The 25,575-nt window shown below is 38.3% G+C and overlaps 1 protein-coding gene and 1 long non-coding RNA gene across 9 annotated transcripts in view; both read left to right on the top strand.

Moving 5' to 3' along the window:
- The window catches only part of shot (dystonin-like protein short stop), a 213,237-nt gene that overhangs the window by 18,669 nt on the left and 168,993 nt on the right, over positions 1–25,575 (top strand). The gene's annotated exons all lie outside the window — the stretch shown is intronic.
- On the top strand, positions 5,009–6,914 carry LOC122406060 (uncharacterized). The gene is made up of 2 exons (XR_006259888.1): positions 5,009–5,531; positions 6,506–6,914. It is a non-coding gene; the product is annotated as an uncharacterized lncRNA (long non-coding RNA).

Raw genomic sequence — 25,575 nt, 5'->3', positions numbered from 1 at the left:
AGAACGATTACTAAAATATCGATTTTTCGAAAATTCGACTATTACTCTTTCCATTCACAAATTACTACAGTCAGCGATACTGTGAAAATTCACAATTTTGAAAATATCATAACGAAATACCAAATGTTACTGAGGTTGAAATATTGAAACACCAAAAAGTCGAACAGTCAAAATAGCGAAACGTTAGAGAGTCGATCGATCAAAATAAAGAAATGCAGTGGAGCTCCAAATATACGCGTCTCACTCACTCACTTGCTCAGACCGGTGATCTCCAATTTTAAACATCGCCGTTTTGACTTTCGCCTTTTCGAGCCATCGCTATTCCGCATATCCAAGTTTTTTAGGCTCGAAAAATTCACTTTCGATTTTTTGCTACTCTATATTCTGGTTTGTCTGTAAAACAATTACTCTCCATTTTGAATTCGAAAATATGAACTTTTGACATTCGGATGGTCTGTTAAAATTGCATCCGAAATGAAAACTATTGAAATATATATTTTCGGGTAAATACGAACTCAAAGAAGGAATTTTTGATTAAACACGCAATCTGCTGAATAGTCCATCGGGAATAAGAATTTCGAATTACTTATTTTTCTCCAAACTGATATTACAACTTTAAAAATTTCGAAACATCGACCGTTCTACAATTCAATTGATTCAATTATTCGACATATTGAACCCCACCCATCGATTCCCCTCAGATTTTCAGGATCCCCTGGTATTATTGACAATATTCGACGTCAATTTTGGATCGGTACAAATTATGTTTAAATATGTGTTATACTCGTATAAAAGTCTCTCCGTGCCCTATTTAAATACCTACTGGAATTATTGACGTTATTTTTTAATCCTGAAGAAACCTCGTGTTCGCATATTTCGACACGAAATGAAGTCGCAAAAGAAGAAATAGCATAAAAATGGGCGATTTTCATTAGCGAAAGAGCGGAAATCCACTATTAACGTGCTGCATGGGCTTTTTATCGGGCATGTTAATTCCCGGGCCTCACCTTACCATTATTATCATCATGCTGCGTTTTCAGGGCTCTATATTGCAGCGTCGATGCACATGCGTGCTCGAAATTTTGTCTGTTTGCTCATGCCGGAGCACGGTATTGGTGCAGCTCTCGCGTGAGATAATCGCTTCTTCGATACATCGAAACGTATTTTTGTATATATTTATATACATGAAATTTCGCACCAAGGTAAATTGCGCTCGGGTCGAGGTCTAACCGCTTTTGCCATATCCTCAAATATACACGGACATTAATAAATATTCCCCTCCCAGTTAATGACCTTCATTCCCGCTCCCGACGGCCGCTGCAATCGCTACTCGCAGTGACGGAATGAGGAAACTTTGTTCTCCTCATCTTTATTACGGTTGGTACTATTATCACTTTTCGCAATCGAACACGCGATTTATGACGGAGATCTGGAGAGTTACGAGGATCATGTTTTTTTTTATTTCGTGGTGAATCGATTCGATTTGTATTGCTTCGTTGATTCAAACTGTGAGTTGTTGCGAGTTGATTAAAAACACGTATATACGACAGGTGGAACGGGGGGCTCCTTATCTTTCGACAGCAATTCACTGTACCATTCTCCAAAGTTTCTATGCAGAGAAATGCTTGATTATTCTCGTATCACTAATTTCGTTTGCGCGAGGTTTTTTTTGTGGAAACGACTTGAATCATTGGTCAAAATCGAATCGATGGTTTTCGATTTCCGTAAAAATACATGACGCTGAAGTTTCCAACGTTGGAGTCCAACGAAATGATGGAAAAAAAACTCTCCAATAATTCCAGTAATTCTCCTATTTTGTTCCCTGCCAAATTTGCGATTCGTAGTTTTTCAAGCTGCATCAACGATTCGTGAAATAAAAAATTGGTGAATTACAAACGTTTTTTTCGCTCATTTCGTTGGACTCCCACCTTGCAAACTTCAGCCTCATAAAAATACATTTGAAAAGTGCTTCCATCGGTTGCTTCATTTGTTCCAAATCCGTGGCTTTCTTGCGTGACGAACGAGCACAATTTCAACAATGAGCTTTTTTCGACTTCCTGATTGACCGTTAGCGTCGTTGAATCCCCTTATTTTGTGGGCCTTCACATTACGCGTCTTCGTTCACTTTTCTCTCCACAGTTTTTCTCTTCCCTCGGGTTTTCTCCTCTCGAAACGTGAATGCACACAGACTCGAGCATGAAATTAAACACCTGTTCACTTAATGACGCAGAGAGGAAGGGAGGAAAGAGAAGAGAAGATGAGAAGGGAGGAGTGAGAGACTGAGAGAGGAGCGGGAGTTACGGTCTAAGAGGAAGGACTCGTTTTGGGTACTTTTTCAACAAAGGTTTCGAAATGTTTCTCCGAAAAAGATGCTTCAACGCGATAAATTAACGCTGTAATAACTACCAACCGTACTACCTGATTATTTTCTGTGTATATATGCTTTTGTAATTACATTTATTCGTCGGAGTCTCACGAATCGAAAAGTTATTCGTGGAAATACCTTAACGGGCCTGATACACGAATTCATATCGCACCGAAATATTTTTTACCACGAAGGCCAAAGAAAAAATACCCGAAACTCAAGCACCTTTGCCCTACAACAAAATAATTACGATCCACTTTCTGCCTCCTGAATCATCATCGCCATTGCCCTTGTGTTTCTCGATCGATCTTTATCACTCGAGGGAGGGCGAACCGCAACTTATTTTACACACGTTTATTCACTTGCGGATAAAAGATCCTTGATCGAAAGGTCAGCTTTTCAAAGGCCAAGAAGCATACATAAACATGACCTGTAATTATTCCAAAATCCACGCATTCACTGTCAATTTGTCGCCGATGCACATTCGCATCACTATTTTCATTGGTTAATAAAAATCAATTTCTCGAGCGAATGAGAATAGGAAGATAAATTTGTGTTTTGTCAATCAGTGTTGAAAAACAATTTTGATGCGTATACCAAATCCTATCGGGATTGTTTTCAATCCAATGAAGTTGTAAATCTCATTTTATATCGCGTGACAAAATATTTCCTGGTGTAACCCGATTTATATATCGAATGAGAAGTGACCGTTTTCATTTGACGAAGAAGGTATTTCTGGCTTTAGAGATTCACTGAAAATAAATTTTGAAAAAGATGCAGATGTGAAGGACCGAATGTTTCGGTCCTCAATCGGGTTTCTTTGCATTTTGTATCGCACATTTTGGTTATTCGCTCTTGCCCGAGAGTTACAATTTTATTGATCGAGGGGTCGAAAATCCCTTGCAAGTTGAGGCGACGTACCTCGAAGCGTAGCCTTGCGGAGAGAACGGTTGTAATACTTAACCCGCAATAAAATATTTTGTCAGCAACGATTGGCTGTTGGTGTGGGGGCGTTTTAAGTAATAAACGTCCACTAATAAAAATGGTCAAGTTACGCACTTTTCTACTTTACGGAGGAAAGTTCTTCACCGAATGTCCGATTTTCTTAGTTTTAACATAGAATTCCTTTGAAGTGTATTTGAAATACGTGTACGGCATAACGAGAGTTGTTATAATTAATATTTCCGATAATATAACGTTTCAGACGACACTCAAAATTCTCATAGAATCGTAAATTCATTCGGAACTCATTTCAGTTTGATAGTTATCTGCTTCACCCTCGATTAGCATTAATCCGCAATTTTTCAAGCTTTTACCATCTCGTTTGCGATTGCTCGAGGAGTGAAACGAGTGGAGGGTGATTGCAAAGTTGTGCGAGAGTCTTGTACAATGTGTAAATATATATAAGCGCATAAATGTATGTTTCGAAGCCTGAGAAGGTTCTGGACAAGTTTGCATTTGCACTTTGATTACGTTTTTTTTCTTCGCTGATGTTTTTTTTTTTTTTCAATTTCAACTCTATATGCAGGTACGCCCACCGAGGATCTGCAGAGGAGTTTTTATTTGTTTGTTTCTTCTGTATTTTCTTTTTTTCAGTCGCGAATGTATGCAGTGTAAGACATAATTGCACTCTGGCAGATTGTGCGGGCGAGGAGACAAGCGTAAAAAGAATGAGAGAGAAGTGTGAGAACGAAAAAGACAGAGACAGACCTCGGCGAGCGATTTTTATGATTTTTATTCGCGAACGAGCACATATACGATTCTACCAAGATCGTCGTCCCATCGACCAACAAGTCTTCGTGATATACAGAAAGAGAAATTCTTGTAGCTTTTTGTCCACATGTTTACACATCGGACACTAAAAAATAGATGAATCTTAGACCAGCTTTGAAAATTCTTTTGTGGTTAGAATATTTGTTTGATGAAATATCTGATGGCACTTACTCGACTCATTGGAGCACTGCGAACGATATTTTTAAGCCATATTTATGGGGATTTTCTTTTTTTTTTTTTAGAACTAAAGTGTCTTGAAAATTGTGCCAGAGGAGTTGTTTTTACGAAACGTGAGAACGGTTGTTTTCTCGTATTTCTGAAGTACTTTTGGTCTGTCTGATGATTGAAAAATATTAAGTCGTTTTTTTAGTTTTTAAATGAATGAAACTCCAATAATGCAATGCACGCACTTTAGCAGTGACGAGTGCATCGTCGGATTCACTCGAATCATGCCTGTTTCAGTAAATTTTTTTTTATTTATACCGAACCCGATGAAAACCTGCAACCAGAGCGTTCATTTGAGCTGCTCGGATAACTTCTGCAGCCTTTGTTTGTGCAGCTGCGCTTTCGTTTAAGGAATTGGACGCCGAAGACGTGCATACGCAGGTAACGAGAAACTTTCGGCGAATTTAAAAAGCAAACGAAATTCTTCTCCAATTAAACAATTCTCCGGGTTTTTTCAATGCTTGCTTGTAGGATTTCGTTCCGACGAATCGTTGCCCGTGGAAATATATTTTATGGTTGTTCCTCATTATTTTCTAGTCGCGCTTACAAAGTTCATTTTTATATAGTATTCATTTGTGCAGCAATTATGGTGCGCAATCGTTCAATTCTAAACTATCGTTAACGACTTTTCGAACAATATTTTGTCGCTCGAAAGCCACCTTTCAGCTATTCGAACTGCAGTATTTTTTTAGGTGACAAAGTTTCAAACCTTCTTGACAGTTCTTAATGAAACACGACAAATTCACAGCCCCGCTATAGTCAACTGGTACAAGAGTTATAAATTCAATAATTTATTTGTTTTTCGACGAAATTGATTGTGGCCACATGCACGATTATAGTGTTTTTCAAAACGTAAGTTGTTAACGAGTATTATAAAGTGTCGTTAACGATAAATTCGATGGGCTATTTCGCACGGTATTTGTGCACATGCATACTTGAGTTTGACTAAGAAGATTGCGTGAGTTCGACGCATCCAGTGTTCCCTGGGAGGCTCTCGTGCGCGGAGCTTTCACGTATAAGCCATCGTTGATGTTAATGAGACGAGGAACGAGAATTGAAGAGAGGAAATGCGGAAAAGGGAAGGAAGGAGCGGGAGGAAGGCTCTCGTGAGTTCATCGCGTATAATTGTTAAACAATTAAATACACCGGTATAAAGTGATCTGCAACCGTGAGTACAACTGCATCAACCTCGCACCGTACTGTAGTAGAAACACGGGTTCTCGTTGATTCGCATTTTTGATCCTATCCGCGTATCCCGTTTGAACGATTTATATTACATTCTTCGACGTCGTATAATATCGTGCTTAACAATAATGGTACGCTGTTATTTCAAGCCCGTTCGAAATATAAGCTTAGTTGTTATTATCGTAATGATAGAAATTAATATAATGATGAGTGAACATTCAACTCGATCTCGGCCCACTCAGCGATTGGAATCACTCGATTCCTTATTGCGGATTAATGAGGTGAACGCCCTCATTTCGCTGATCCCTCGATTTTTCATTACTATCTTTTGGACTTGTTAATTTCCTTTTGAAATCCGTCTAACCTGCTGATTCGATTATAATTTTAGGCTTGCGCGAGGATTATTGAGACTTGATTGCTCTGGGGAAAGCGTATAGTAGTCGAAAATAAAAATAAACACATCGACTATTTTGATTTTAACGGGAACTACTCATTTAAAAAAAAAAAACAACGCCGAAGATGAAATATTTTTTATGTACAATTCTAGTAAACTAGCTCAGGCGCGCGCTACGCGCGGGTTCTAGCCGGTTTTTCTAGACGAATATATCATGATTGTCAAATTGTTTAAAAATTAAAAGTTAACCGAACTTACGCCAGGTGATTTTGATAAAAACGCTTATGCATTTTTAATGAAGGTTTTGATAAAGCAATTTAAATAAATTAAGTCATTGATTACATCCAATTGATTGTAAATAAGCTATGGAATGGAACGTAAGAGTATGATTGTTGAGGGAATCATTAGAAACAATCTTATAATGAATACCTATCACGAAAATTAGGATTCATATGTGGTTGTTTTTAAAAAGCGTTTTATTCCTTTTAGCTGTACTTTTTAGGCACTTCAAAAGATGAAAAATAATTTCATTATGATGACTAAAAGTTGGTTTTTTCTTACAGACCTGTCATTTCCGAATGAGCATATGGGATTTTACTGGTTATTAAGGATCATACATTTTCCAATATGGCTATGTTTATCCAGAATTTTGGAATGACCAATTATTAAAATTCCAATCGAGCCCAGTAAAAAATTGGCAACTGAGATTTTATGTTTGAAGTACATTTCAAGCCACATTAACCAATCTATTTATAAAATAAGCTTTCATATTTGTATGTAAGTGCGTATGAGAATCAAATGAAATGAATGTTTGCAAATCATGCTGATTTCAATGCCAATGGATCGTCACTTGTGACAAGTAGTGTTGTATGGATATATTTTTAAAATATTCGGTAGGCATCGCCACATTATCGTCTGAAAAATGAATTCCATGCCGAAAAAATAATAAAAATAATTTTATTAAGAACATCATTGATAAGTTTGGTTTTGAAATTACCTAAAAGCTTACATCTGAAATAATATTTTCACCGAGAATAAAACAAACGACTCTGTAATTGCCCTTTGACTACGGGGATTCTGTTCCATCAATTTCATACACAATTTATTGTGATGTCGGCTAGCCAAATTCGATTTCGCAAAATTCTTCTCTTTAAAGCAGTTCGGCCGTTTGATAAAGTACAGTGAAGGTCCACTTTTTTTGCGGTAAATGATAGTTTAAGGGTCCCTCATGACGATAAGCGCAGTTTTGGAGCCTCTTACGGGGGAAAATTTATGACGCTGAAGTTTCCAACGTTGGAGTCCAACGAAATGATGTAAAAAACTCTCCAATAATTCCAGTAATTCTCCTATTTTGTTCTCTGCCAAATTTCCGATTCGTAGTTTTTCAAGTTGCACCAACGATTCGTGAAATAAAAAATTGGTGAATTACAAACGTTTTTTTTCGTTCATTTCGTTGGACTCCAACGTTGGAAACTTCAGCGTCGTGAAAATTTGTAATTATTTCATTTACAATTTTGAATTTTTAACACGGTACCCTATGGGAGAACTGACAATAATATTAATCGTGAATAAATTATAAGCTGTTCGCGTTTCGGAAAAGTTTATATCGCACATAAAATTTATCATTGAGACTGATTCACGTGTTTTGATTCATCTAGTAGCCTCGCTTTTTTTTAATGAATTGACCATTCCTTTTTCTCGGTGTCATTACACCGATATAAACTTTCTTTCGCACAATAAAAATGTTCCCTAGGTTATGTGTATTTCAAATGTCACCGGTACCGACTCAATCATTAACTAGTCAAGTTGAAGTATAAATTTTATGTTTGATAATATTTTTAAAGTACTTTATTACATTCTTATGATAAAAATATTCTCAATTAAAGTTTTCATTTATTTTATTTATAATATAGACTTCTCGTCTCACTTTCAATTTTTTCCGAATTCGCATATTTGTTTATAAGCTGGAATCGTGGATAGCAAAGCTGTGGTTGGTTATATATATGGAATTTCCAAGCATAAAAATTATAATCCGATCAGAAATATTATCAGTTAGCTTCTCATGACAGCATATCTGTCAGGTACGCTATGTCGTCATTAGTATATGTGATCATCAGAAGTCAAAAACTATGTGTCAATAACGGCATATTCAGACGTATTAGAGGCTAATTAAAATACCAATAAAACGACAACAACAAAACTCGTGAAAATCGATATTGCGCATACAGATTTTTTTAGTTAGGAAACTCACGAGTCGTTTAATTGATCGAGGCACATTTCGTCGATTCGGTCCAACTCGAAGAATGAGCATACTTTTCTACTTTCTATGATAAAAATGAAACATCGGCACGACAGGACGAAATGGGAGAAAAAAAACTGTTCCCTCGACTCATTGATAAATTGTTTATAAAACGGTTCGAGGTTCATATACATTCAGACTGTAAGACTTTGCAAAATTGTGATCGATTTTTGCAACACTTTATCTGTTTTTTTTTCGCACGAATCGGAGGAAAAATGTTGATTCCTCATCAGATCGTACTGCGATTAAGAAAAAAAATTGGTTATTTTAGTAATTCTTGTTTATACATGATCGTTTTTTTATCGAGCACACGGTAGCGACTTTCGCTCTCATAGCTTTTTTCGACCCCATAAAGTCTGCTCTACTTTTTAGCCTGCACTTCCTGCTCGAACGTAACGATAAATCTCGATTTCTCGTTGTTTCTTTTCTGGAGACCGCACTCTCTCTCTCTCTCTCTCTCTCTCTCTCTCTCTCTCTCTCTCTCTCTCTTCCTCTTTTTTCTGCCCCCGTCTCTCGATTCCTGTCTCTTCTTTAATCCTTTTTCGTAACTCTTTCGCTGTATATATCTCTTGTGGAAACTTCGATGTATGGATCCTTGCCAAATTTTATTTCTTACAAACTCGGAAAACAGTCATGCACGTAGAGTCTTGACCTGCTCTCGCTTATTCGTGAATTTTCGGGACGAAAAATGTTTCCTTGGGAGCGCGGAAGAAAATCGATTACGAGCGTCCGGGGAGCCTGGCGGCACTCGACTTTTCTTGTTTTCTTACGAATAAAAGACATTTTTATAGACGCAAAAACGTTGCAAATTTTACCATACAATTTATAGGTTATTCGGATTCAACAATAGTTGAATAACTCAACTCTTTATATCGGAAAAAAATAAAAACCGGCAGTAGCGAAAAAATGAAACTGCAATCGTAGAATTTTTGAGTTACTTAATAATTTTTGCAAATTTTTTTCTCCCCAAGTGCCACGAAAAGATCAACCGTTTTTAAAAAGCCAGATTCACCTGTATTTGACAGTTAGAAATAACTTATTAAAAGAAAGACAAAAACTAGTCAATGAGTTTTAAAAATTTCAAAGGAAAGTCGGGAGATTTCCATCTGTGCTGATTCGATTACTAAAATGCTACAAAAAACTAAAATTGACTAAAATAATATGAGAGAAAGAGAGAAAGAGAGAGGGAGTTAGAAGTTCATAGTCCTCACTATCCGAGAGCCAGTATAATTGAGCGCAAAGGAAGGCGACAGACGTTCTTATTGCCGGCACGTGACCTGATTCGGTTATTCTCGCCTCGTATGACCTGAAAACTTGGCGATATACGTACTCGCGATTCTCGCTCGATAATATTTAGTAACTCTCATTAATATTGGTGAACATTTGAGCATGCTTTGCTCAAATGTCGCGTGGAGCTATTCGAAAACCAGCTTTTACATTGGCTTAAATTTTCAGTTAATTAAAAACAAAATCGAATCTTTACAGCCCTTTTATTAATCGTTGCATCTTGATCGAGCAAGTGTGTGGCAGCCACTCTAAAAATATAGAAAGAAATGATGCATGAAAGAATGTAGAAATATTAATTACTGTAACGCTACTGTAAGACTGTAAGACATCTCGTTCTATGAGATTTATAAGATTTTCCCCAAGTTTTGGCTCAAAATAATGATAGAAATATTATCTTTGTGGAGCTACAGAATTTAGGCTGAAAAAAGTTTACTGAAGATCGAATAATTGCAAAAATTTTTGATCAATTTGTAATAATCTCAATTACGTATTGCATTCCACAGTAGAATTATGTTTCATATTCGCATCGTATCTGACGACGCTGAAGTTTCCAACGTTGGAGTCCAACGAAATGAACGAAAAAAAACATTTGTAATTCACCAATTTTTTATTTCACGAATCGTTGGTGCAGCTTGAAAAACTACGAATCGCAAATTTGGCAGGGAACAAAATAGGAGAATTACTGGAATCATTGGAGAGTTTTTTTTCGATCATTTCGTTGGACTCCAACGTTGGAAACTTCAGCATCATTCGTATCCGCGAGTTGAATGGCTCAGTGATTTTTCTTAAATTGTAATGTTTGTAATTATATCGCGGTGGTATGTGGTCGACTAACTGGCTCCACTTTTCCTCCTGCATGCATATTTATTCATCTAACTATGGTAACTAGCACGTGACGTTTAAAATCTATCGACGTATACTTATCGACGCGGTTAACGTGCCGGACGAAAATTCAACGAAAATTCTTCAACTTTATGGATTTTCTTTATGGATCGAGAAAAGGGACGAAAATGACAGCGTAAGTTTTGATCGTTGGAACGCAATGAAAGTTTTCGCTACGATCTTTCTACTTGGGCGCGCGCGCATTCAACGAAGTGCGAGCATTTGGATTGTCATCAAATTCGACAATAAAATCTGAAAATATATAATTAACCCATTTTTACGGCTTTTACGTGTTTGATGTACAAACTAACAAATTAAGAGAAAGAGAGAAAGGCTTAGAGGCAAAGGGATCCTCGCGTTTCGTATTACACCTGACAGACAATAGCGCATCGTGGAAGCGTTTTATTACCATCATTCATAAACGCGAGTGTGTATACAGAGAAAACGTGGCGTTCTTAATTTCTCGCGAGTGAATTACGCCGGCGCAGGTGCGCCCGGAACAGCGCTGGCAGGAGGAAACTTTTTCTTTGTGTTTTTCCTTCCCTCTTTTTCCTCGTTTTTTCAATTCCATGTAACTTGTATTCCTCTTCTATTTTCTCTCGTGAGCTCGTAAGCTGCGCAAATGTGTCGGTATGATGTCAGAGACAAACATAATATGTTGACATACCACGTATGCGGTCGGCCTCGAAAAGTATCTCGTTCAATAATTTATAACAATTCATCGAGAATACATTTTTATTGACGGTTTATTCTCAGCCTACTATCGAATCGTGGCCGAAAATTCATTCTCCTATGGCGTCTTTCGCTTTCACATCTCGACGTGTCACTGTTGTGTGAAAAAAATGAAAAATGAAGAAGCCCATGAAAAATGCGTGTGAAAAAAGATGTGCTCATTGACGCAGCGCACCACTGTGAAAGAAAGTGAAACTCGATGGTGCAGACTCAACACGAAAATGAATTGGCACTTGGAGTAATTATAGAAATTAGAAAGGTTTACACGCACATCATGAAAATGGTCTGTTTATGAGCTTATCTCTACGTATATTTGTATTTGAAAGCAAGTATTTTGTTCGAACCTTGCAGGAACATTCGCGAGAATGAACGCAGCTTATGGTAGCTATTTTATGTTTAATTTAAACATGGCTTTACGTAGTACCATACATAGTTGGTTCATAAATCACATCGACTTCACAGCTATTTCGTTATCGAGGACTTACTCAAATACCACGATGATACTAAACTCCCGATGTTTCTTTCCAAATTCCATTTCGTTTTCTCACTCGCAGAGGCTTTATGAGACAAACATTTTATCACTCGTCACAGTTCCAATTATTTGTATGAGGAATTTCATGTTTGTTGAATCCTTGAAAAATGTTGATCGGTCAGTTAATTTGCACTCGGTTTTGACTTTGAGACTAGAGGTCCCAACAATGCAATCTTTTTGTCGCGACGCATTACCGACAATCGAAGCAGTATCGAGTGTAGAAAGAGCAAGTGAATAATTTACCTCCAATAAAGCAAATGTAATCTGGAATCCATTTTGTCCCAGCGTCTTCAGCTCTTTTGCATAAATCATTTGTTAATTATCCGCAGCGTTTTTGACATCTATCAGTCCGAGACCGTTGTTGATAGTTTTCTGTGTCGGTATCTCATGAGCGTGTGAATTGCACAGTATCTTTTGTTATGTCACTGCTCTTAACCGCGTTCAGTTTATTAAAACCGCGATGACTCATTTTTCAAAAGATCGTATATTTAAGTAGTGGTCTTTACGAGCGTGTGTAAAACGCCTATGTGATGTATGTAGATTTGTACATATGCGGTTGGTGCAATCAGGTGCATTATGTATATTTATACGATTAATTAGATCATCGACGTATTTAATACCTTTGTGCTACCGTTTTCGATCTGCAACATTGTTGACTCACTGTCAAAACCACAGATTCGTCTCGTTGTTCTCGTGTTTTTTTCTTTCTCTCTTTTTTTTTTTTTTAATTAGACGTATAATTGATAATTTTAAGAGATTTCGTTGTTTTTGCATCAATCGTTAAATTATATACCGATTGTGATATTAGATCGAATGATACACGAAGAGATTTTTATAGGAAAAATTACTATGAGTCATTGCAGCGTGAAACCAAGTCATCATTATCAGGAAAGATGATGTTGAAGATATAAGAATATACCGAAGCCTTCTCAATTTTTGTAGCAGTACATCGAAATTTCATCACCGCACCATTTTAGAAACTAACGATACTCAAAATTTGCGATTGAAGGTTCCCAAATAAATGGTTTTTAAGTAGAAATTTTTACTCCCAACCATAGTAAAATCTGTGCTTATCGCGAACAAAAAGTTACTCAACTTTGGAACGAGTCACATTTTAGAATGTATTGTTAGACGTTTTGTTATGCTGCAAACCAATTTGTGTGTGTAATATAGATTGACTTGGAATAATATGCTATGTACAACACGTTAGAAAAATCACAGTAAATATAAGAAAGTGAAAAAAAAAAATTGTAAACACATTTGATAATTGCTGCGAGGAGGCAATAGTGGAATTTAACATCGTAGAATTACCAGCACGTGACCACACACTGAGAAGTTACTACGCTTCCATGAGAAAAATAGAATAGAACATAGTAAAAACGTTGGAGTTTGTCACGATCTTGTATATTTGCTCAGATACGCTGGAAGAAGTTACATTGAAACAGAGTAAAGTTTTCAGCATCATTTTGGTACGTTTACAATTTCAGCAACACTGTGAGACAAATTACAATGGCTCACAGTAAATTACTTTACCATTCTTCCCCCTTCCCACTTGTTTATAGAACTTTGCTCGTTCATTAGCAAGCATTCCATTCAGTGTTCACCGAATAAATGAGTTTGTGTGAGTATGATTATCGAATGATCGATTTAGCGTGATGATTTGGATCATTTATTAAATCATAACGAGATAATCATTTAATAATTTTCTTGGATACCCACTGAAAGAAGATTTTCATCTTGAGCTAATAAAATTTTCACGAGATTCTTCGGAGAGCCCTCTGAAGTGTATTTCACTCCGTTTAAAAGCATCAAAATAAAAAAAAAAAATTATCATCAGAAAAATTCGGTTCTAGATATAAAGATTTTTTTGTACATTTTGTGCTAACGCTAACTACACATGTGACGGTACAAGAAAAAAGGGCGGGTGGGAGGGGGGAGGGGGTAATGGAAGGACGTGTACCGATTAAAAAAAAATTCAATCACAGCAAACTCCAACGTTGCAAACTTTAGCATCATAATGTTTGTGTAGTTCTATAAAAATTTCCGCTACAACTGTAGAATATTGGATATCGATAAAGGATCATAGTAAAATTTGGTACTGGTGTACAGAGATTTTAAAATATAAAAACATAGTAAAATTTCTATATGGCAACACGTCAAGTATTTTACTATGTTTAAATAACGATGTTTCGTGAACCATATAGGTCACTTCCCCCTCAAAATATGGCTTTTCTATGAATCACTATGTGACATTACAAAAATTAGCGTAATGTAGACATGATACCACGTTACCACAAACTATAGTAAACGTTACGAAAAATCGAATTCAAAAATTCGTATAATAATCTCTCCGTGTATCGAAATTGGATAAACAAATCTTGTTTTCTTTCCATACTTTATTTTCACAATTGTGCAAACTCATTTTGGGGGGTTAAACATATTTTTGTTTCAGGCCATTTTTTTTTTGTTTTTTTTTTTTAAATTAGTTCTCCTCATGGAGAGTAACATAATCGAGTGATAGCCTGCTCCTGTATCGTAAATATGGAACCAAGATTTCTTTAACGAGCTCTCGAAGATCGAAGCCTGACTGTCGCGCATACAGGCTCTTCGATGAATCTCTTCATTGCAGAGCAAGTTGCGTTTCTTCTTTATTCTCTCGTCTCCTTCGTCTATCTCGCCACGCTTCGCGGACAGGTTGGTTTATGGTTACCTCTATTCCCTCCCTCCTTTTTTCTCCTCTTTCTCTTCAGCTCACTCTCTCGGAGACAGGTTAGCCTGGCTTTTACCTGAGGTGAAGTTAACTTCTCGCTTCTCTTTCCATTGAGAGCTGTGCTCGTGGAGGTGGCAACAGGTGCTCTCGCGGGGGTCACAGTTCGATGCCCGAGCTCTCTTTCTCTCTTCACTTTATGTACCGTCTCTCGCGACTCTTCCAAATCCGTTCTTACCCTTGTTCAATCTTATAAGCATTTTTCATGTTCTTTTTATAACTTTTCAATAATCTTACATTCACTTTTTTTTATCCTCCAATTCGGAGTTATCTTATTTTAGTTCGCCCTTCGGATCTAAAGAACTTCACGCTCTTTTTTCAACTCAAACACTTTTTGCGCATTAGCTTTTGCAATTTGCAAGAAAATGCACTCTGAAGTTATGGACTTTGAAGATTGAGAATCGATCGAAAGATGATCCTTTCAGCGATGGAGCCCCAAAATGATCATTTCTGAGTATTACATTTTCCGTTAGAATCGTACTGCTGAAAAGTCCGGCGTTTCGTTGAGGGACAAAAAGATGTAAACTTTGCCGCGGGCCAACAGCTGTTCGGGTTCATCGGTTCTGCTAACGAACTGCGTCGATAGCTTCGTCTCTCTCAGCTTTACTCTCACTCTCGGTTTGTCCCATGTTTTTAAATGGCGTGGGATCGATGAATCAACGTTTCACGGATAATAACTACGTCTTTCGTGGTTTCAACATTTCGTATGAATTATTTGTTATTTACCGAGAGGTATTCGAAACTCCGAGAGCGATGATCCCCTGAGGATTATCTTACGATCGTTTTTAACAGTCGTACAGAGCTGCGTACAAAGATATCGAACTGTCCTACGCAGTTAGGGGTGACGACCCTCGCAGCTGGCAGCGAGGGTAGGTTGTCTCGGATGTGCTGACCATGAGAAATTTTCTTCGACGCTTTATCGATCGGGGAAACCTTTACATTCGTGGCCTTTTTATTTATTACACGGCAAAGAATTTTTTTGTTTTGTTTTGTAAACGCAGCCGATTTTACACGAGAATTTGTATTTACTTCCGAGTTAGTTTTTTCTTTGCTTTTTCATTTCTAGCACAGGCCTCTTGTAGTTATGTATTTGAAAAAAACCGATTCGGAGATCCGATTCTCGTTGTGAATTCTTCAGATATCATTAAAGCCACAATATTTATTTAGAAATGAAAAAAGTACTGATATTTCCGGTTTAAAAGGTATGTAAAACTGAGAAAGAAGATCCGATCGAAGTATATCTCGAGATAATTGATTCATTAAACTTACATGTTATTGGGGGTAACGAAATTCTTCATCAGAAGCAACTATTCAACGATATTTTATTCTCCAATGATTATTTTTTGGGTGTAATTTGGGCTTTTGATCGACAACGCAGCGTCCTGCTTTGCCGAGCGAGCGGGTTCGATTTTTCCCTCGCACTAGCACGAGCTATTCGTTCCAGTCGATGCGACCAGATGGCAACACCCTCCGCTCTCTTATCTTCGAAAAATTCATTTCTGAAGCAGAGGGCTTCTCGCGTGTCGGTTCGCGGGAAATGGTCGAGTATCTTGAATGTTTTTCTACGCGGTGTGAAAAATCATCGAAATTTATAATTGTAACGAATATTTCCGTGCTTTCTTTTAGCTTTCAACAGATTTTCCAGGTCCCTACTCCATTGGACATTTCTTTTATAGAAGTCAATGGAAACGAACTTTGACGAATTTTTTTTTTTTTACTTTGCCACTATTTTTCCGCCTCGTTTATTTTATTTGACGTTCTTCAACGGTTTATGTTCGTTTTTTTCACACACTTACTTGTCTTTGCGGGCAACTGTTGCCGTATGAAATGATCTTCTGCGATTGTCTTGATGCACGATCCGTTGATTCTGGAAAGCAGTCAAAAATTGATTTCCATCGCAATGAAATTAGAAATATTTTACAAAAGCACTGTCGACGTTGTCGAGCACGCCGAATGATGTTTTCTCTTTTGTTAACTCCTCGATCCTACCCTGCTATTGTCGACATTTTAACGATCGACCGCGTTAACGCAGTACAAACAGAAATGTCAGCTAGTGCTTGGAAAAATGGTATCAATTCGTTTTAAAGAAAAAACACACACTTGGCGATGCAACGAGATGGACTGAGCTTGAACAGAGGATTCCACCCTAATATATTTCGAGTGTCGTATGCACAAAAGCTCGATTTTTTTACAGTTACGAATCGCTCAAGTGGGAATTCACGATCGGCAGTCTAGACACGCATTTGGGATCCTCCTGGATCGAGAAATCCTTCACATCGATCGATTAAACGAGAATCCCCCAGCGAATGATTTTATCTAAATTTTATTCTTCTTCTAACAGTATTTCACTATTGGGTATAATAATTCGTGTGGTTTTATCGGAAACTCGAATCATTAGAGAAAACTGTATGTTGACGCATTGAAGCTTCATTCGTGGAGGGTCGGGAAATCTTTTAATTCGTCTTGATCAATTAAATTATTTCAAATTACTCAAATTGTCCTGCTTGACTCGGTTCCGAAGCTCGAAATTAAAATAACCACCAAACGAAAAGAAATTTCGATGCAGTAGCATCTCCTTACTATTCCCGTCGTCTCGGTTGTGTTGCACCGCCCTCTTAGCTTTTCGTTATTCATCGCGCGTGTTACGTATCGCACCTTGCTGCAGGACACACACTGAAATATACATGTTTTTGCACTTGGAAATAATTCAACTGTAGCGTGAATACTCCGGTCTCAGGGAGGTCTCGATCAAATGCATCAGATCCCGGGAGCATTTGCCGTTAAGGCGATTGACCGCCTCGCGATTGACATAACAACTGCTATTAAAGTCTTGCTCGTTTGCAGAGCAAAAGTACACTTGTCGTAGAAATAAATCGCCCTGGATGATCTTTTCGGAATTTGGGAGCAAAATGTAGATTCGAATCGACAAGAATTCAATTTTGAAGGGTTCGATCCATTTTTTAAATGGATTTTTGTGTAAACCGAGTGAGAATGCAACTTCTTTCGACTTTTGAACTTCTGTGGCAAGTTTTCAAAGCTAGCTATACGACGAATGAAAATAAATGAAATTGGTGGATGCTGGTGAAAGGTCGAATTTCTCATTCTCTTCTTCAAATACTATTTACAACAATTTCGACTTCCTTTCGGTTCCCCAGACCAAAAATATGTTATGAAAATAGAGAGGAAAGGAAAACGGCGCTCCGTTTCGCCAATGAGAGAGTTTAGTCGTGAGCTACTCGTTCGACTTCCGGAATTGGCTCAATCGCACAAGAGGCACATCCGCAGTGACGCACCTTTATCGTCCAATTTGGAAAGAATTGCGGGAAACGTACTAAAACGTTTTGTCTGAACACGTTGACCGAACGCGTGCGCTTGCAAATTTCTCTTTTCCTCTTTCTCGCACCCTTTCTCTCCCTCTCTCTCTCGCTCTCTCTCCTCTCCCTTTTCTCGATCTCGATCCCATTTTCACATGAAGCCTTCCGTAATTTAATGGTATACACCCACGTGGCCGTCATCGCCATTGCAACGCAAAAAACAGCAATGAGAGACGGTGAAAAAAGGAAAAAACGTGCAAGTGGTTGATCGACGCGTGTCGTTGACCCGATTCTCTCGCTTCGTTCGGAGTTCATGACCCGATACTCGGAGAAAGTGTGCGAGAACAATTCTCCTTCCCTGTGACTATCCCATTGGATAATACGCTTATTAATATTTGTTTTCGTTGCGGTATTGTTCATTACCAACAAATGCGAACATCGCGTGGATAAACGATCACCTCGAATTTGTCGAATCAGTATGGGTTTTTAACCGAGTCATCGATCCTGCAAAATAAGTTCCCTGCTCTTCCTTTGCTCCGCGTTTTTGCTGCTTCATTCCTTTTGTACTTTCGACTCGATGCGAGTGCATCGCGACGCCAAGATTGAAGTACTATTTCTCGCTATACCGTGCAGTGATAAGAGGCAGGGGAGAAGAAACAAAAATAAAAATCAGAGACGCTCGTTCGTTCGTTAACTCGCAGTCGACCGAGGCTCACCATTTAGCAATACATTTATGCGTGGCACGAGATGACCGTTCGAAAATTCGCCCCCCTGAATAGCAGTCCTTTGGATCCAGATCTTTTTTTGCCCTTCGGATGAGTTTTAGCATGACGCTGAAGTTTGCAACGTTGGAGTCCAACGAAATGATAAAAAAAACTCTCCAATAATTCTAGTAATTCTCCAATTTCGTTCCTTGTCGAATTTGCAATTTGTAGTTTTTCAACCTGCACCGATACTTGGTGAAATAAATAAATTGGTGAATTACAAATGTTTTTTTTCTTCTTTCATACGACGCTGAAGTTTCCAACGTTGGAGTCCAACGAAATAAACGAAAAAAACGTTTGTAATTGACCAATTTTTTATTTCACGAATCGTTGGTGCAGCTTGAAAAACTACGAATCGCAAATTTGGCAGGGAACAAAATAGGAGAATTACTGGAATTATTGGAGAGTTTTTTTCCATCATTTCGTTGGACTCCAACGTTGGAAACTTCAGCGTCATTCTTTCATTTCGTTGGACTCCAACGTTGCAAACTTCAGCGTCGTGTGTTTGTTCGAATTTGAACCCTTGAATCGTGCAACAAGGATGGAAAAATCATTTTTTTATCTATCAGTCTGTCGTGAAAATGTTTGGCAGCATCGTAAAAAAACGTTCCGCTGCATCATCGTATTCGGCAAAAGACCATTCGCACCGCGGATTTTAAGTGATGAGACTGACAATCCATCGGGATTGAGAATGAGCACAATAGATATCTTCTGACTGCACGGGAGGGGGAAATCGAAAATTGAGCGTTTTTTAAATCAATTCCATTTTTTTCAAGCGACGACAGCTGATGGTTGCAGCTACCTTTGTCTATGCACCGAAAATTATCTCTTGTCGGTAATGAAGAAGTTTTTAGAATCTCAATCCAAGGCTAGGGGTATTTGGGTTTGCTGAAGATTTTCTCTATTGCCCCTCCGAGATAAGCGGAAAATCCTTCTCTTGAAAAGGATATTTGGAAAAGGAAGGGAAAATTTTCAGAACGTTTGCGATCGTCACGGTCATTACAATTTGTAACTAATCGTCGTCGCATCATCAATAAATTTTTATTCCTCATTACTCTTTTTCATGTAAACGATCGTTTAATTCGGTTCAATAGATTTATTGGTCGTAACATTTATTTGAAGAATTATCGTGGCGAAGGAATCGTGTTGGAGTTCAGTGACATTTAATATTAAAAATCGTGTCGTATTCGTAACGAGAGTTTCGCAGGGTGTTCATCGTTAAGAGACTCGAATTATTCTGCAGAACGATTAAACGAGAATAAATGACTTTCGAGCGTTTCCTCGATGTCGTCAATTAAGCTCGCTCGACGCTCCGTGTAAAAGTGGACGATTATGTAAAAAGAAAAAAATACGTTTGATCCACGGGGTTCGAATGATTTCATTCCGTAACGGCCTCGAGCGCTCAACAGGGACCATAAATAAAGTACCTTTTACCTTATTTATTGGTCGTAAGAAGTTAACACTTGTTACATTGAATTCTCCGCCGCTTCGTTATTTTCAATGAAGATTAGCAGCGATTCAAATACTGATTTAATACGTGCTTGAAGACGCTGAGTTCTCGGATAATTCTATTGATCCGGCAATTAAGAGTCACGAACCGAAAGACTTTTCGTTTCAACTAAACTAATTACGAAAGTCGCTGACGATCGTCGTTTTCCATTCGGAAATTCGTTGCGCCTAATAACTATCACGCGGATAAGCTTATTTCCGTGTGGCACTTATCTTAAAATTGGAAAATTATTGAAGATCGTAAATCCATCCAAGATTCGGGAGAACGCTATAAAAACGGAGTAAAAAGTTAACAAAAATGGATCTCGTCGCAGCGGATTTTCGTGTATCGCCCGTGAAAAAATTGCCGATGCTTACCATATGGCCGATGCTTGGCTCGATACTGGGTAAACGACCGTTGGGACTCAGCGTTCGGCCCGAGTACGGGCCAGCATGTTTGCCCACGTTTAGTCAATGCTAAACTTGGGCATTGGGACCCGACAACCAGCCAACCCTCGGCCGGTGTCGGTTTATAACTGGCAGCCAACCGTTGGGACTCGACGTTGGGCCCGAGCATGGGCCAGCATATTTGCCCACGCTTATAGCCAATGAAGAATTTGAGCATTGGGACCCGACAATCGCCCATGCTTGGGCCAGTGTCGGTTCATGACTGGCAGCCAACCATTGGAGGCCATCATTGTCCCATACCTCGGGTTAATACTGCTCGCCTTATTTTTTAAATTGTTAGATATACAATCGGTATCCGCTCATCAGCCTAGGCTCAGCCAGCACTGTCTTGCAACGGCAGCAATTGATGATCAACTTCTGGTCATCCATTAGTTGTTCATCAACCAATTTGTTGTTATTAATCCAAGAATATTTTGTTGCTCGCACTCACCAAATAATAATCGACTCTTTGAAGCAATTTTTTTTTTCAGTATATATAATATTTAGTGGACATATGTTGTGTTATCTTCATTTTTTTGATATTGCAAATGAATTAAGATTTCTTGTATAACAATAATAATAACGACAATAATATCAATAATAATAATAATAATCTAGAGACGCGGCAGCGTCTTGACGCCAAGTATTGAGGTAAAGTGTAGGCAGAAAGATTCAAGACGGGCCGTGTATCTTTTAATAATATACAGATTAGTCATTTAATTTTTTCGACTTTATTAATTAATCGGCTGAAGGATAAACTTTTTTCAATTTTCTTATCAAAACTCGTACGAGCTAATAAGTTATCGAATTACATGAAAATTTGTTTCCGGGTATTTTACGGTTGTGTACCAAATTTGGTCTAAATCGGTTGAGAATTAAAAAAGTGATTTCAATATGTACACATATGATACAATACCAGAATGGGCCCAATATTTTATTTTGAGAATGTTGATACAAAAATAGGAAGTAGTCGATAGTGTAGTGGTTAGCGTCTCGGACAAACTAGGTAGACATTAGGTAGGAAAGTTGTAGGTAGGCAGTTCAAATCCCCTCTGAAAAATTTCAACTCTAAAGAAAATATAAGGAACTGTTTTTTTTTTAACTAATTAAAATTTCCACAATGACGGATAATTGTATAGGGTGATAAAATAAGCATGATTGAAAATAAATATTATTTAATTAAATAATCGATAACAGGCATTCGCTGGGGAATGACGCTGGGTGAATGTAGGGCTAGCATTGGGCAGACACCGGCCCAGCGTTGGGCCGTTGTCCAAACTAACGCTGGGCCGATACTGGTCCCAAGCGCTAGCCTACCGTAGGACCGTAGCTATCACTCCAACCGTGGTGCTACGGTTGGCCGAGTTATATTGCCAACGGTCGTCCAACCATCGCGTATAGTTGGCGCGGTACTGCACCAAGCTTGGGCCAATGGTGCCGTTTTTCACGGGCGGTTCAAATTTAGAGGCCGCAACATTCAAATTTGTTGATTAAACTTCCCATCGACCATTTTAAATTTATAACGTTGATTGGCTTTAATAATTTTGAAGCCCAATTAATCTTGAAATGAATATTTGCCTATAAATTCTGGATTTATACTTTTTTTTGTCGTTCTCAATTAACATCGTCGTAAAGATCGTTATTGAATTCTGTCCGCGTCATCTAATTGGGTAATCGACCTTTCTCAGAGGCTTAAGAACATATTTACTTATCACCCGTTCGATAAAATTCTACCAAATAAGATGTTGACGAATCAATCGTTTATTTAAATCAATTATTACGAACGAAAATGTTGTTTGCAGATGAATACATACTCTATAACGATTATTCGTCGTAATTAATTATAGCGTCAACGCTAATCACCAATTTTCTCAAGGATTTGTAATGGATAATTATTGGTACCATCAAATAGATTAAGTCCTCGATACATTTTGTTTCGTGTATTTTATTGCGCACGGCTGTCGTAATTGGAGCAGGTTATTTGAATTTCGAATCAATTTGATTCAATCTTTATTTGAGTGAACTGGATCCTGCGAGCTGCGCAACGAATTTCACGTTGAAATTCGGTCTCCTCGTGAAGGAAATCGAAAAATTTATATTGCAATTTATATTTTTTCTATACTTTATTCGTTGTTTTGAATTTTCTGACTGCGAGCACGAATCAACTGGTACTTGCAATGCTACATTTTGGCAGAGTTTTTTTTTAATGAATTCATTTATTTCCGAGGTCAAATGCTCTCGCCATGCTCGTTCTCCTCTTGTATACTTTCTTGCAAGTGTCTGGCCACGTTGACAAGTGGGCAAAGTGCGTAGTTGCCGTTCTCAAACGATATCGTGCGCGCGGTTTGCATTCCCCTTTATTCTGGACGACGTCCAGATGCACGTAGACACTCGCGCACTGGCGAGCGTACAGTGCACGCAATCAGACACCCTAAAAGTTGAAATTAAGCCGTACGATCGTTGGCACCTTGAGAATAACTCGCTTGCAATAAACGCCTCAGCAAATACTTCGGTCGAAATAGAGCTCTTCACGTTTTCTCTGTACATGCACAAGTTGGACGTTGCTCGCTCCTTAAATTGCCGAAAACTGTAATGTTTTTCGCTGCGCACTTAATCACCCGGTCCGACGTTTCCTGAATCGTGACTTTAGCGAATTCCAAAGGTCCCGCGGGTTACATTTCACGTCTCCAAATACACGAGGCACACTTTTGGCTCGATTCTCTCTCTCGTTCACTCCCTTTTGTTACCTGTCTCGCCTTAAATTTGCTCCCCTTAAAACTTCCTTGGAACATTAATTACTTCCTTTGCGGCGACGGAAGCATGTCACTTTCCCTCATCCTCGAATACTAATATCAGATACACGGTTGGGATACTTTTATGCCATTCGTATTATGCTGGGCAAGGAAGTACTGAAGCTTCGGTTCATGATTCAATTTTGGTACGTTTCTGTCGAGACGAAATAATCGCTGGCACTAGACGCGTCTAGTGCTCTAATCTACCATGCACTTTTTACATTCGTTCATTCTGCATTGTGCATTTTCGTTCGCCATTCCAACGTGTGCTGTTGATATGCGATAAGCGGACGAAGAATTCGTCGATGTTAATTGAACGAGAGTACATGCCCACATTAATTAATGGAGGCCGTCATTTCTCTCAGGCATTAACCCTTGATGAGTAAATCTAGCATGTTTCTTGATAAAAAAAAAAGCATGATTTTAGCTACCGCTGAAACGAGCCGGGACAGTGAAATCCTTTCATAATTCTTGGCTGTTGTTTTTCCTATGAAATAACGTATGTATATATTTGTTCTTCTCGTTGAATTGAGCTCGATGAATATTTCATCAAATGGCTACAAGCATCCGTGATTAAAGTTCCTCTCCGAGGGGGGCGTAAGTTTCAATCAGTGTCTTATCCTCCGCTCGTGTCGGTCTTATTCTCATTCGAAAACTCGAGGAAGTTGGTCGCCGCGACTACGTTTCGTACACTACTTTTGTCGTTTTCTCGAGTCTCTTTTTGCCTCTTAAATTTTTACGAGGAGGGCACGAAGCGACGAGATCGGAGCGACGTCGCCCGACCTCTGACGGGATTTTCGAAAGAAATTTCCGAGAATCACCCTCCCCTGTTCGACTGAGAAAGAGAGAGACTCATTTTCCCTGCTATCTTTAGTTCTTTCTTTCTTCCAATGGTCTCCGCAGAGACGAAGACGGCAAATACTTCAATGTTCCGGACACGTATAACGTCCCGACGCTCCTGACCCTTCTTTACTCTTTCCCCCTCGCGTCCTTTCCTTTTATTGTCTTTAGACTTTTTTTTTAACTGCGACACCTCTCAATGATTCCAATTGCGAGTCGTGGAACATCGCTTGAGTACACTAAATGCACTTTTTTCTTCTTGCTAGTCCTCCACACTTTTTTACTCGCCCGATCTACAATGGCCGATTGAATTGTCGATTGCAGATGTCAAAATGAATCTACTTCATTGCCCTCTTTTAAATCTCGGCGTCTGCATCATTTTTCAATTGCTCTGAAGGTGGAAGTTGAGTAATTATTCGAATAAGTCATTTTGTCGATACGAAAATGAATGACAGCGATTCTTTTCGAGCGAATAACAGCGCACGAACATTCCTCTTTTAAGGAGGGTGGCTATGCACCGTGCGGGGCAGGCAGTAAGGGGGTAAGCCTATGCTTATACATGGGATCCTTTGATGATTACCAACTGCGAAAAATTGAAAATTTCTGTCGTTTAAGTACATGAAAATGAACAAATAACGACAAATTTTTATGTAATATATCGATATCTAGTTACATATGAACGATTAAAATAATTATTTACAATATTAAAACCGAAATAAATAATTATCGATGTTGAAATGTTGCAAGCGCGCAATTCAGTTTTCAATAGTTGGCACCCCTGACGCGTTCACGCGTTCACGCGAGATTCCGAGACTTGAAACGTAAACAAACGATGCTATGTTCAATACGTATTGTTATTTTTGCACATCAAGTGTGCCACGTTAAAATTTTTCGAGCATTACATTTATATTTACCAAAATACGTAATATATTTAATAAATATATATGTTTAATAAATTGATTAAATAGTGTAACGAGTGCAACCATTTTTTAAAAGAAAATTGCCATGCCATACGATCGTTCGTTCCTAGGAATTATTTGGACTGCCGCGCTCACTTATTGCATGGCTGTTTCTGCGACGTTGCCACGTTCTGTGGCATGACCGATAGCTTTAGTTGAAATAATCACAAAATGCTATTTTATTTCTCAAATATCTCAATAACTATACAGACGAAACATTTCCCTATTCAAACACTCCTTCCTCGATATATATGGAATCTTTCTAAACTATTTTCATTCTATTCTTATCACACTGTAAATCCAAGTGTGTTATTGCCAACACACGTAAAGTGTGTTCTGTACTTAATGCCGTAAGCAAATTGTAGATTTCTTGTGGTCACTTTTTATACGTTTTATAGTGTGTTAAAAATCTATAGTTTCCTTATAGTACAGAACACACTTAATGTGTGTTAGCAATAACACACTTGGATTTAGAGTGCATTTTTGCCGGACTTATGAAAGCTTATTTACGCATATTGTATGATTTTGCT

Source organism: Venturia canescens, chromosome 2, assembly GCF_019457755.1.
Source record: "Venturia canescens isolate UGA chromosome 2, ASM1945775v1, whole genome shotgun sequence".
Taxonomy (NCBI): domain Eukaryota; kingdom Metazoa; phylum Arthropoda; class Insecta; order Hymenoptera; family Ichneumonidae; genus Venturia; species Venturia canescens.
This window is presented reverse-complemented; position numbering and strand designations above follow the sequence as displayed.